This window comes from Equus asinus, chromosome 22, assembly GCF_041296235.1.
Source record: "Equus asinus isolate D_3611 breed Donkey chromosome 22, EquAss-T2T_v2, whole genome shotgun sequence".
Classification (NCBI taxonomy): Eukaryota; Metazoa; Chordata; class Mammalia; order Perissodactyla; family Equidae; genus Equus; species Equus asinus.
The window spans coordinates 57,346,200-57,356,266 of NC_091811.1; the positions used below are offsets into that span (position 1 = coordinate 57,346,200).

The 10,067-nt window shown below is 34.7% G+C and overlaps 1 pseudogene; it reads right to left on the minus strand.

Annotated features, from left to right (window-relative positions):
- Positions 1-3,696: 3,696 nt before the first annotated feature.
- LOC106822817 (olfactory receptor 6C1-like) lies at positions 3,697-4,652 on the minus strand (annotated as a pseudogene).
- Positions 4,653-10,067: the final 5,415 nt, after the last annotated feature.

Here is a 10,067-nt window from a genome sequence, read left to right on the forward strand (position 1 = left end):
GGCCATAAAGTAAGATTCAACTAATTTAGAAGGATTTAATTCAAAGAAAGGATGTTTTATGACACTATAAAGAGTTTTTGAAAATTTTATGCTCTAGAGGATCCATTTAAAGCAAACAGAGGCCAATACAGCTCAGTGGCCTCTCCTTCATGGGAGAAGAGAAGAATGGAGCAGGAGTACAGTGTTTGGGCTTTTCAGGGGCTGCCCAAGGACTGGTGTCTGTCTAGTCCATCTTGAAGCTTTTGTGGGACCTGACATACTCTAGATGCCTGGGCTCTGGTGAGAACAATAAAGAGCTGAATGGCATGCTCTTGGTTCAAGGACCTGAGTTACAGCAGACAGAAACAGGAGAAACAAGAGGTTATGAGCTCCATCTAAAAAAAGAACAAAATTTTCTAATTAAGAATCTCTAAACATAAGTCTGAGAAGACATATCCTCAGAAAAATTTTGAGAGGTCCCCAGTGTTAAGCAGCTCTGGCTGTTACGTCAAGCAGACATCTGACAATAGTTTATTCTAGATTAAAAAACACTGCAAATACTGGAAACCTATGTAGCTAACCTTGTCATTTGCAATTAGTGACGGCTGTGGTTCGTCTTTTCCATTTCTTTTAAGTTGCATGTATTTTTCTGTATTTACTGCATTCTGGATGACCCCTCCAGCATAATGTTGAAGCAAAGCGGTGGGAGTGGGCATCCTTATCAGTCACCTCCTTTCATAGAATATGCTTGTAACATTTCTAATTAAGTGTAATATTTGTAACAGGACCTTTTAAACCAACTTTTTTTAACAAATATTTTTAAACTTTAACTAGAATGAATAATACAATAAATTCTTAAATACTTACCATCCGTATTCATCAATTATCAGCACTTTACCCAACTTACTTCACCTGTTTTTTTTTTTTCTTTGCTAAAATATCTTGAACCAAATCTAAGGCAGCATGCTACTTGAGTATAAATAACTCTGGAACTATAGAAGCTTTCAAATTGGATCTTGAAAGATGAGTAAGAATGGGAAATCTTAGGTGTAAAGGCATAGAAAAATAGAATTTCTAGAATGTGTTAAAAGATGTGTAGCTGACAATAGATTCTAAGTTAAAGCAGGAGAAGGAATAGATGGTGAGAGAGTAATAGATAAAAATGGATTAAGGCTGAACTTCAGGAGTGTCAATATGGCTGGCATGAGTCCAGAGAAACAAAGGCAAAGTCACAATCAAGAGAGAGAGCAGAATCAGTTACATAATAAGAGAAGATTTAAAAACTGGGAATGAGACCACAGATATTTGAAACGCCAAATAAGGATATTACTGAAAGAAGTACCAAGGACTTGGGTGACAGAAATTAGTGAAACTGTGTCAGAAAGGGGTAGTGTTAGAGTTGGCCTTGGTAGAAATGATTGTCCAGAAGAATCACTATCAGAGTTTCCAACCTGTTTGTATGACTCCATAGGTTACACTGTGTATGTTAGAGAGCCTGGCTATATTTTGCAAGGCCACTTGTAAAATAAATAGTCCATGGTTTGTTTTATTAATTGCCCTCAACAATTTTCAAAATGCGTCAGTATCAGCCTCTGAGGATTTCCCACTTGGCCTGGGTTAGAAGGGTGAGGTAAGGGCGTGCTCTATTTCTCAGGAAGTTAGAGAAAGTCCCCTTGATGGGGAAACAGTAAAATGAGCTGGCAGTCCTATAACTAATTTGCTTTCACCCTTAAGACTTATATCAGAAAAATCTCCCGAAGAATCTAAAATAACTCTAAATCAATTATCATAGACCATACGAATACTTTAGAGTAGTTTTTAAGAATTTCATAATTTGTTCCTGGTTTATCACCCGTATATAACCTGTTTCCTAATAATACTGCATTATACATCAATATCAATATTCCAAAGATACTCTCCCTTCTCTGGCTTTTAAAAATTCCCCCCATTTTGGAATTCTTAGCAACGCCAACTCTGCTAATGTATAATACATTCCTCAGTGTTGTGTGAATGTCCAATCCTCTCTGTCAGCTTTCCATAAATATCCCCAACTGAGTAGCAATTTTCCTCCTCATCTGTTATGGAGTTTATTTATACATCCTTTCAAACACTAATAATCTGCCACTTAATTTTTATATTTATGACTGTATCTGTCAGTTTGAGTGAAGTTCTGAAGGAATATAAAAATTCTCTTTGAACATATTCACAACTATACCAGTATATATAAAAATAATGATAATCATAATTATTACTTGAAAGCTCATTATGTTATGTTCATTACAGATTTCATCCCATCCCTACATTATCTTGTTTAAGATGTTATGCCTGGCTTATAGGTAAGGAAATATATGCTCAGAGAATATGGAAATCTCAGGTTTTCAACCATTTTTCTTCTTTAGCATTCAATTGCTGAATCTGCTTGGAAAGGGTGAAATTAAGAAACCATTCCTATCTTCCATCTAACACTTTGAATTCATTTCCATTTTCTATCACTTTTTTCTCAGTAAATCTTATGCTAAGTAGGATTATTATCTTATCCCAGTAGGATATATTGCATGACGATCATTAAGAATTTTGCACTACCAGTTAAAATTAAATTTTGTTTTCTATTACTAAAAAGTGCAGTTGATAAAATTTAGAATATTATTTACTATCATAAACCCTTGTTTCAGCTTTTGACTTCACGGGAAAACACACACACACATACAACACATATCTTGCCTAAATATTTTAGACAATCATTATTGCACTAAGTAGAACAGAAAGAAAAGAACTTTTCACAGATAAACTCATAATTTTATAAACATTGGAAAACTTTTACTTTGTTGTAAAGCTTTTATTTTCTACAAAACTTAACCATAAATAACTGTTTAGGTATAAATAATTGCTATTTTCAAGCTAGTCCAAAACTTGAGAAAGAGACCTGTGTATTATTTTTTTAGCTACCGATAGACAGAAAATAGTGTATTTTCTACTCAATTATAGAAAATGAATTTATCTTAGCTATCTAACATACATTCTCACTAGTTTTTAACATCTGCGTATGTATGTATGCATATATGGAGGTGCATCTGTATGTATATGCGTTCCTATCAATCATTCTATAGAGAGAGATACCTTGGGATTCAAAAATATAGAGATGCACTTAGTACCTATCCCTAAAATAGTTTATCCCGATAATGGTTTACGCCTCCTTACCAATAGATAAATTCGATGGACATACCCAATTAAAATGAGTAATAAAAACATTCTTTGCTTTTCAAATGGATGCATTTACATTTCTTTAAATTAGATAGCAACTTTTCATATATTTCCTAAAACGTCAGCAACAGAGAGAAGGGAATTTCTATCAAAAATAAATGAATAACATAAAATTATGTTTTCTGTGTATAACAAGTGAAATGTCTTATCAATATTGGTAAAGCCATTCCAAGATTTCTTGGACTCATCTTTTTTTTCCAGAACAAAACTCAAACATGATTTCACTTTCAAAATAATTATTGAAAGGGCTGTAATTTAAAAACGTATTGTTCAAAGAAGCAGGAGTCACAGAGACACAAGGAAAATGTTTTAATGAAATAAATATATTAAACAAATATGCTTGTAAACAGTGAGAAAAAAGAAAGAGATAAACAAGGATGACAGGAAGGCTATATTGATTTGAAGAGGCCACTCAAAATTCACGTCAGTGTTTTAAATTTCCACTCACTGTGAGTCTCATTCATGACACTGCATGTTTATATTTGCTGTGACCAATACATTCTTCCTCGCCATGTCCACGAAGGCTCACCTGACTTGGTGATTCCGTAGGCTGTAAATAAAGGGGTTCAGCATGGGGGCCACTGAGGTGTTTAGCACAGCAACTCCCTTGCTCAAAGACACTCTGTCTTTTGCTGATGGATTAATGTACATGAAAATGCAGCTGCCATAACAGATGGAGATGACAACCATGTGGGAAGAACACGTGGAAAATGCCTTTGTCCTCTGACTAGTAGAAGGAATTCTCAAAACTGTTCTGATGATATATATGTAGGAGAAAATCATTAATGCCAAGGTGAACATTAGAGTAAACACAACATAGGAAAACCCCATTATATCTAGGAATTTTGAGTTTGAACAAGAAAGGTGTAGTTAGGGGAAATAATCACAGGTAAAATGGTCTACAACATTGGACTTACAGTAATCGAGCTGTATGAATAGCATGAGTGATGGGAATACGATTAAGAACGAAGCCAGCCAAGAAGCAAAGTCAAGGAGAGTGCAGACTCTCTGATTCATGATGGCCATGTAATGCAGAGGCTTGCAGATGGCAATATAACGGTCATAGGACATAGCAGCCAGAAGGTAAAATTCAGTGACTCCCAAGAGAATGAGAAAAAATGAGCAATACAAACATTAAAAGAAATGGTTTTATCTCCTGAAATAGTGGTGCCCAGGAACTTGGGTATTCTGACAGTTGTAAGTGAAACTTCTAATAAGGAGAAATTTCTGAGGAAGAAATACATGGGGGTCTGGAGATGGGAATCCAGCAGCGTGAGGGTGATGATGGTCAGGTTCCCAGTGATGCTGAGCATGTAGGAGATGAGCAGAAAGACAAAGATCAGCACCTGAAGCTGTGGGTCATCTGACAGTCCCAGGAGGAGGAACTCTGTTACTTCTGTCCGGTTTCTCATTCTCAGATATTATTTGTTTTCCTCCTGCAGATCTATGGGAGGAAGCACAAAAAGCAAACTAGAAGAGTCGCTTAACAAATATCCAAGTGTGGAGCCATAATGTGGCTGAAATAGTATGTCATTTCACCTCAGGGGAAATTTAAAGCAAATTGATAACAGCGATCCGTTAATTTCCACTCTTTTACGGATGAAAACTCTTTGGTTGAGGCTGACTTAAAAAAAAGTCAGTATCACAAAGCTTGCAGTAATTGCGCAGGGATTTCTTCCCAGACTTTTCTGACTCCACATATTACCTATGAACTCTCAAGGATGTGACCACAAGGTTCCTTCCCATTGAGAACCATCTTTGTGCTATGGCTCCAATCCCTTTCTATGTAAGTTAAAAGTTTAATTACATCAAGAATCCTCAAAAATGAGAAACGAACTTTTTTTTTAAGTGACTGTTTTGTCTTCAGCCATCTATCAGCTTTTGCTAACACTCAGTTTTTCCAACTCCTACTACTACCTCATTGGAACTCAGAAACACTAAAGTCATTGCCACGAGCAACTTCAGATGTAGAGAGAGAGGGGAGAAAGAGGTGGAAAATAATTTAAGGTAGGAGGGCTTAAAATTGAGGTTGATTATATCTGAATACATGGCAATATTTTATGACACTTCAGCCTATGTGTCATTTTTATGACTTTTCTTCCTATACAACTTAGTTCCCTATTTAAAATTGCTATTATTATTATTACATTGAAGAATTTCCCTCAGTTAGAGTTACATAAGTACTCTCCAAGAAAGCTGAGGTTGTTTAATTTCTTTATTCGTATGTGTTTTTAAAATAGTTTTAATTTTTTTAAAACATCAAATTTAAATGGTATTACCATGGATATTTCCATAAGGAAGAGTGAGGGTATCTAGGTTTGAATCCAAGCCACTTACCAGGTCTGAAAATCACTTAGTCCCTCTGTGCTTCATCTATAGATACACAGTTTATTCCTCTGTATACAAGCCTTCTCATAAGGATACTGTGAGCATTAAATGAATTAATGTATGTGAAGCATTTAGAAATTCGCTTAGCACTTAATAAAAGCCTTATAAGGCTTTGTTCAATGGAGAAAATGTTCCCTAACCGCTGAGCTGAAAACTTTGGGATTAAGATGGTGTCCTGTGTAAAAGCTGTGTCTAAGATAAGTAGTAATTAGTAAATTTATCACCAAGAGAATCACATAGAACAATAACAACCAAAGAAAATGAGGTAGAATCACTTGGTCGTACAGTACCTGTCAGGCATTCTAGGCAACTGAATCTTAGCCTTGTTCTTCCACTTTGTGTATGTGGTGACCTCTCCCGCCATGGTGTATCTGCCTTCTTCACTCCATCACCACCCCCATCCCACCCACACACCCAATCCACTTCTCTCATCTTCAGCTAGGATTTGATCACCACATTTGAGGCATGTTATTTATTTGCAGCATTGCTACCAATTTTGCTACCAATGGCCACTTCATTTCTCTGCCCCTCATTAGTAATAGTACTCTTTATGAGAATGATTGTGAAGCTTGCATTAAAGAAGATATATGTAAATAACTGGCATTGTGAGTAGCAGATTTCAATAACACTCAAAATCACCTCTTTCCTTGTTCCCACAATACTACGTTTAAGACTTATTGCACGAGTTCCATAAGAATCTTGTACTCGTTCTTCCCAGCCCACCACACATCCTGTGCTAAAATCTCCTGCCAACTCCTCCACTGCTCTGTGCATTTCTGAAAGTTAGGACAGAGTCTTAGCTTCAAGGCTATTGCAACACAATCCAGTGCCTAGTATAGTCATAGTAGATTAAAACAGATGCTCATCTAATTAATTAATTAATGTTGAGTTTGTCATTGAATCACCTACTGCCATCAGGTACAATTCTTTATTTTATGACAAATTTTAGGCTGAATATTGTGTCGGTTGTATCTATGAGATGTATTTTCCTACTTTACCTACTTTTCAAGATGTATTTATCTACTTGATCTAAACTTCCTGTATAAGTAAATTTATGATAAAGGACATGTAAAACAAGCCAAACTTTTTATATAAAATTTAAAAGAAAACTTCATAAAATATTGTTTCAAAATTACTTTCCTTAAATTTCTTTAAAACTCCTCCTTTTAATTAGTTTTCCTCCTGCTCATTAACATCACTCTGCCTTCAGCAGGGTTTGCTTTTTGTTGAAAGCGTTAGTGTTTCCTAATATCTTGAAATCACTAAAAGCATTTTCATCAAATGTGCAAGATTTGATTTCAATCTCAAGATTGAAATTTTTGCAATAACTTACTGGCATTCGAGATCCAGGTACCTTTTTTAAAAATATTATATCATTACAATTCCATAGTGAATAATGTAGCATTGCACTATATTTTTAACCTTATTTCAACTTTTTTGCATATGTTTTTCCTCTTAAGTTTCCAGTTAATTTTAACACTTTTCTGAATAATATACATTGACTTACATCTTTTGGCTACTGATTAAGCCTGTGAAGGAGTATATGAACAGCTGTGAAGAGAGGTATTAATATCTGTCAGGGTTCATGTGAGCATCAGTGAAAACGAATATATATATAGCCAGTCTTCTAGGGCCAGAAAAAATAAGCTTAAAGAAACCCTAGCAAGAGATAATCCAATACCACAGAATTGGAGGTGATATACTATACTTTTTATGTAAAAACTTGATTAAAATTCAATGGATTGTAATCACTTACCAACTTCAAATAAGCCTGATAAGAACTATTTGCATTCATTCATTCATTCGTCAGGCTTTTGAGAGAAATACACCAATGGTTAACAAGGTGCATATGATTCCTAGAGCTTTTAGCCATCACAAGGATGTACTCAGGTAGAGTGTGAAGGATATCTCCAAGCATTTAGCTCATCTTTTCAGCTTTTTATTTCTGAATGCGGGTCCATATTTCCCCCAGGAAGAACTTGGTTTAGGTTATTAAGCTTTATATTTCCTTCCACCCATTTCATCAAAATCAATTCTTACTTACCTTCTAAGAATCACTGAGACAGACTCTTTGAGATATTAAAAATGAAAATCAACAATGATATTTCATATTTGTTAAATAAGCTAGTCACAAAGCATCTTCAAGGCGCCATTCTGAAAACACCTATATATCTTGCCCTTCCAAAATCCCTATCATCAAGTTAACGTTAACAATAACTCTTTAGATAAACTAGCTATTGATATCTTTGAGACCTAAGGTGAGAAAAGGACTCTATATTAAAGGATACATTAAGTTTGAAGACCAAAGGATGTTTCTCCAGGAGACTGAAGATAAGAGCCTTAGACTGGTTTCATCTTACTTCTCGTGTGGTTACATTGGGTGGAAATATCCTTCATCAATGCAATAACTTTGAAAGTCTACTTGCGTCAACTATTTTTATGTTTACTAAATTCTTTCTTCTTAAGTTAAACCTCATTAGAGACCATTAGAAAAATTTCACAAACCATATCTCCAAAGCAATGTGCTTTATTGTTCATATCACTTTGTTTCTAGTTTCTACTTTGAGTTTAAAGAGTTGTTCAGGGTTTAGGCTAATACATTAGAGAAAAGGAAAATTGCTTAATTCAATGCCGTGGGTAAAATCTAGTTCCGCTTCCTAATTACATTTATTTTGCACACTGCTCAATCATTCTGGGCTTTAGGCTATGACACAGGTTCCTTTAATAACTTCTCTTGGCCTGAATGAAGCAAAGACTCCTCCCCTCAGGAGATCCAGTGGTTGGAAGGATTGTTTTATTAGATGCTTTTTACTCTTTTCTCACAATTATTTTAGTCGACTGTTTCCCTAGAGAAATCTGAATAGTTTCTATTTCTTCATTTCAGTAATGATGGGCAGGTTCAATTCTCAGCATTCATACCAGTGTTAATCAAATCAAATCAAATCAAAGGAAAAGAGAGATCATCATCACATTTAATAATAATTTCAGACATAGTGACACTCTTATCTGTAGAGGTTAGTGGTGAATATCAACTCATAACCTCACATCTTCCATTCATTATCTAGTCACCTATAATTTAAACAAGGCAAGACAAATAAAGATTATTATTTTTATAGTATCTTTTATAGTATTTTATAGTATAGTATCAAAACACTATTAATTTCTTATGACATTCTGGAATAAACTATTATCAGAGAAAGTATATGGGCTCTGCAGTTAGAGAAACATGGATTAAAATACAAATGGGCCACTTGATGGATTTGTGACTTTGGATACGTTACTTAATTTCTTTAAGTTTCAGTTTTCTTTGTTTAAAATGGAGTTGAAATTTCAAGGGTGTTTTTGAGAAGTAATTGAAATAATGCAAACGAAAGTACTCTATAAAACACATTGCACTTAATATTCTTTTAGAATAGCTGTTTTATTATCTTTATTTTTCTTTTAGTTGGAATTAACTGCTAGGAAGGATATTCATAGTAATTGTGATTTAGCAAAAGCATTATTTGTTCCAGAGAAATACTAAGGACTTTTGTATTTCATCTCATTTAGCTCTTATAACACACCTACGAAACTTCTATCTTTATTCCCAAATACAGAACAAGGCTCAGAGAGGTTGCCCACCTTACATATCTGTACAGTTACCAAACATCAAACACAATCAAAAACCACCTGCAATTAAAGTCTTAAACAAAGTACTACATAGCCTGTATTAAATTAGAAACACACAGACAAGGGATAGTAATTTCTTGCCTTTATTTAACAGAGAATGAATAAATTGCTATAATAAAAATATACACTAACCACTTTTTACATTTTTTAATTTATCCAGTTACAATATATAACTCCAATATATCCTAGTCAATTTGATTAAAAGTTAAGCTGATAAGTAATGAATCAATGATAAGGTTCGGGAGACCGCCATTGCCTCCTGTATGACTGACTTACCTGTGATTTTCATACAGGCTCGCTGACATTCAGAATGGCTGGGATATAAAAAATATTAGCAATTGCCATTGTTGTAAGCCAGGGAAACCACCTTTCTGAAAACATTTGCTCTCATTGAACAAATTTGCGTTCTACTGTCAATGTTTTCGTCTGAAATTTTCCATTTTTTCCAGAGGGAATGTATTTCTCTAACTACAGAGAGTGAGAAAGGAGAAAAGATAGTAAAGAGAAAAAAATATCAGAAGGTGCTTTAAAACTCTCTGGTATAGCTTCTACATAGAGTTTTACGTAGTACAAGCCAGTTAATTTTTTATCTCTTCTCTCTGCCTCTGGCTCAAGGGGTCTAATTCAGTGAATCGAAATTGCCAGACCAGGAATGTACACAAAACACTAAGGAATACAAAACACGATACACACTAGTATTGAAATCGGAAAAGGACACTTGGGGGACAGCGTCCAATGAGGCAGAAAAAAGTAACAACATGCAAACAACA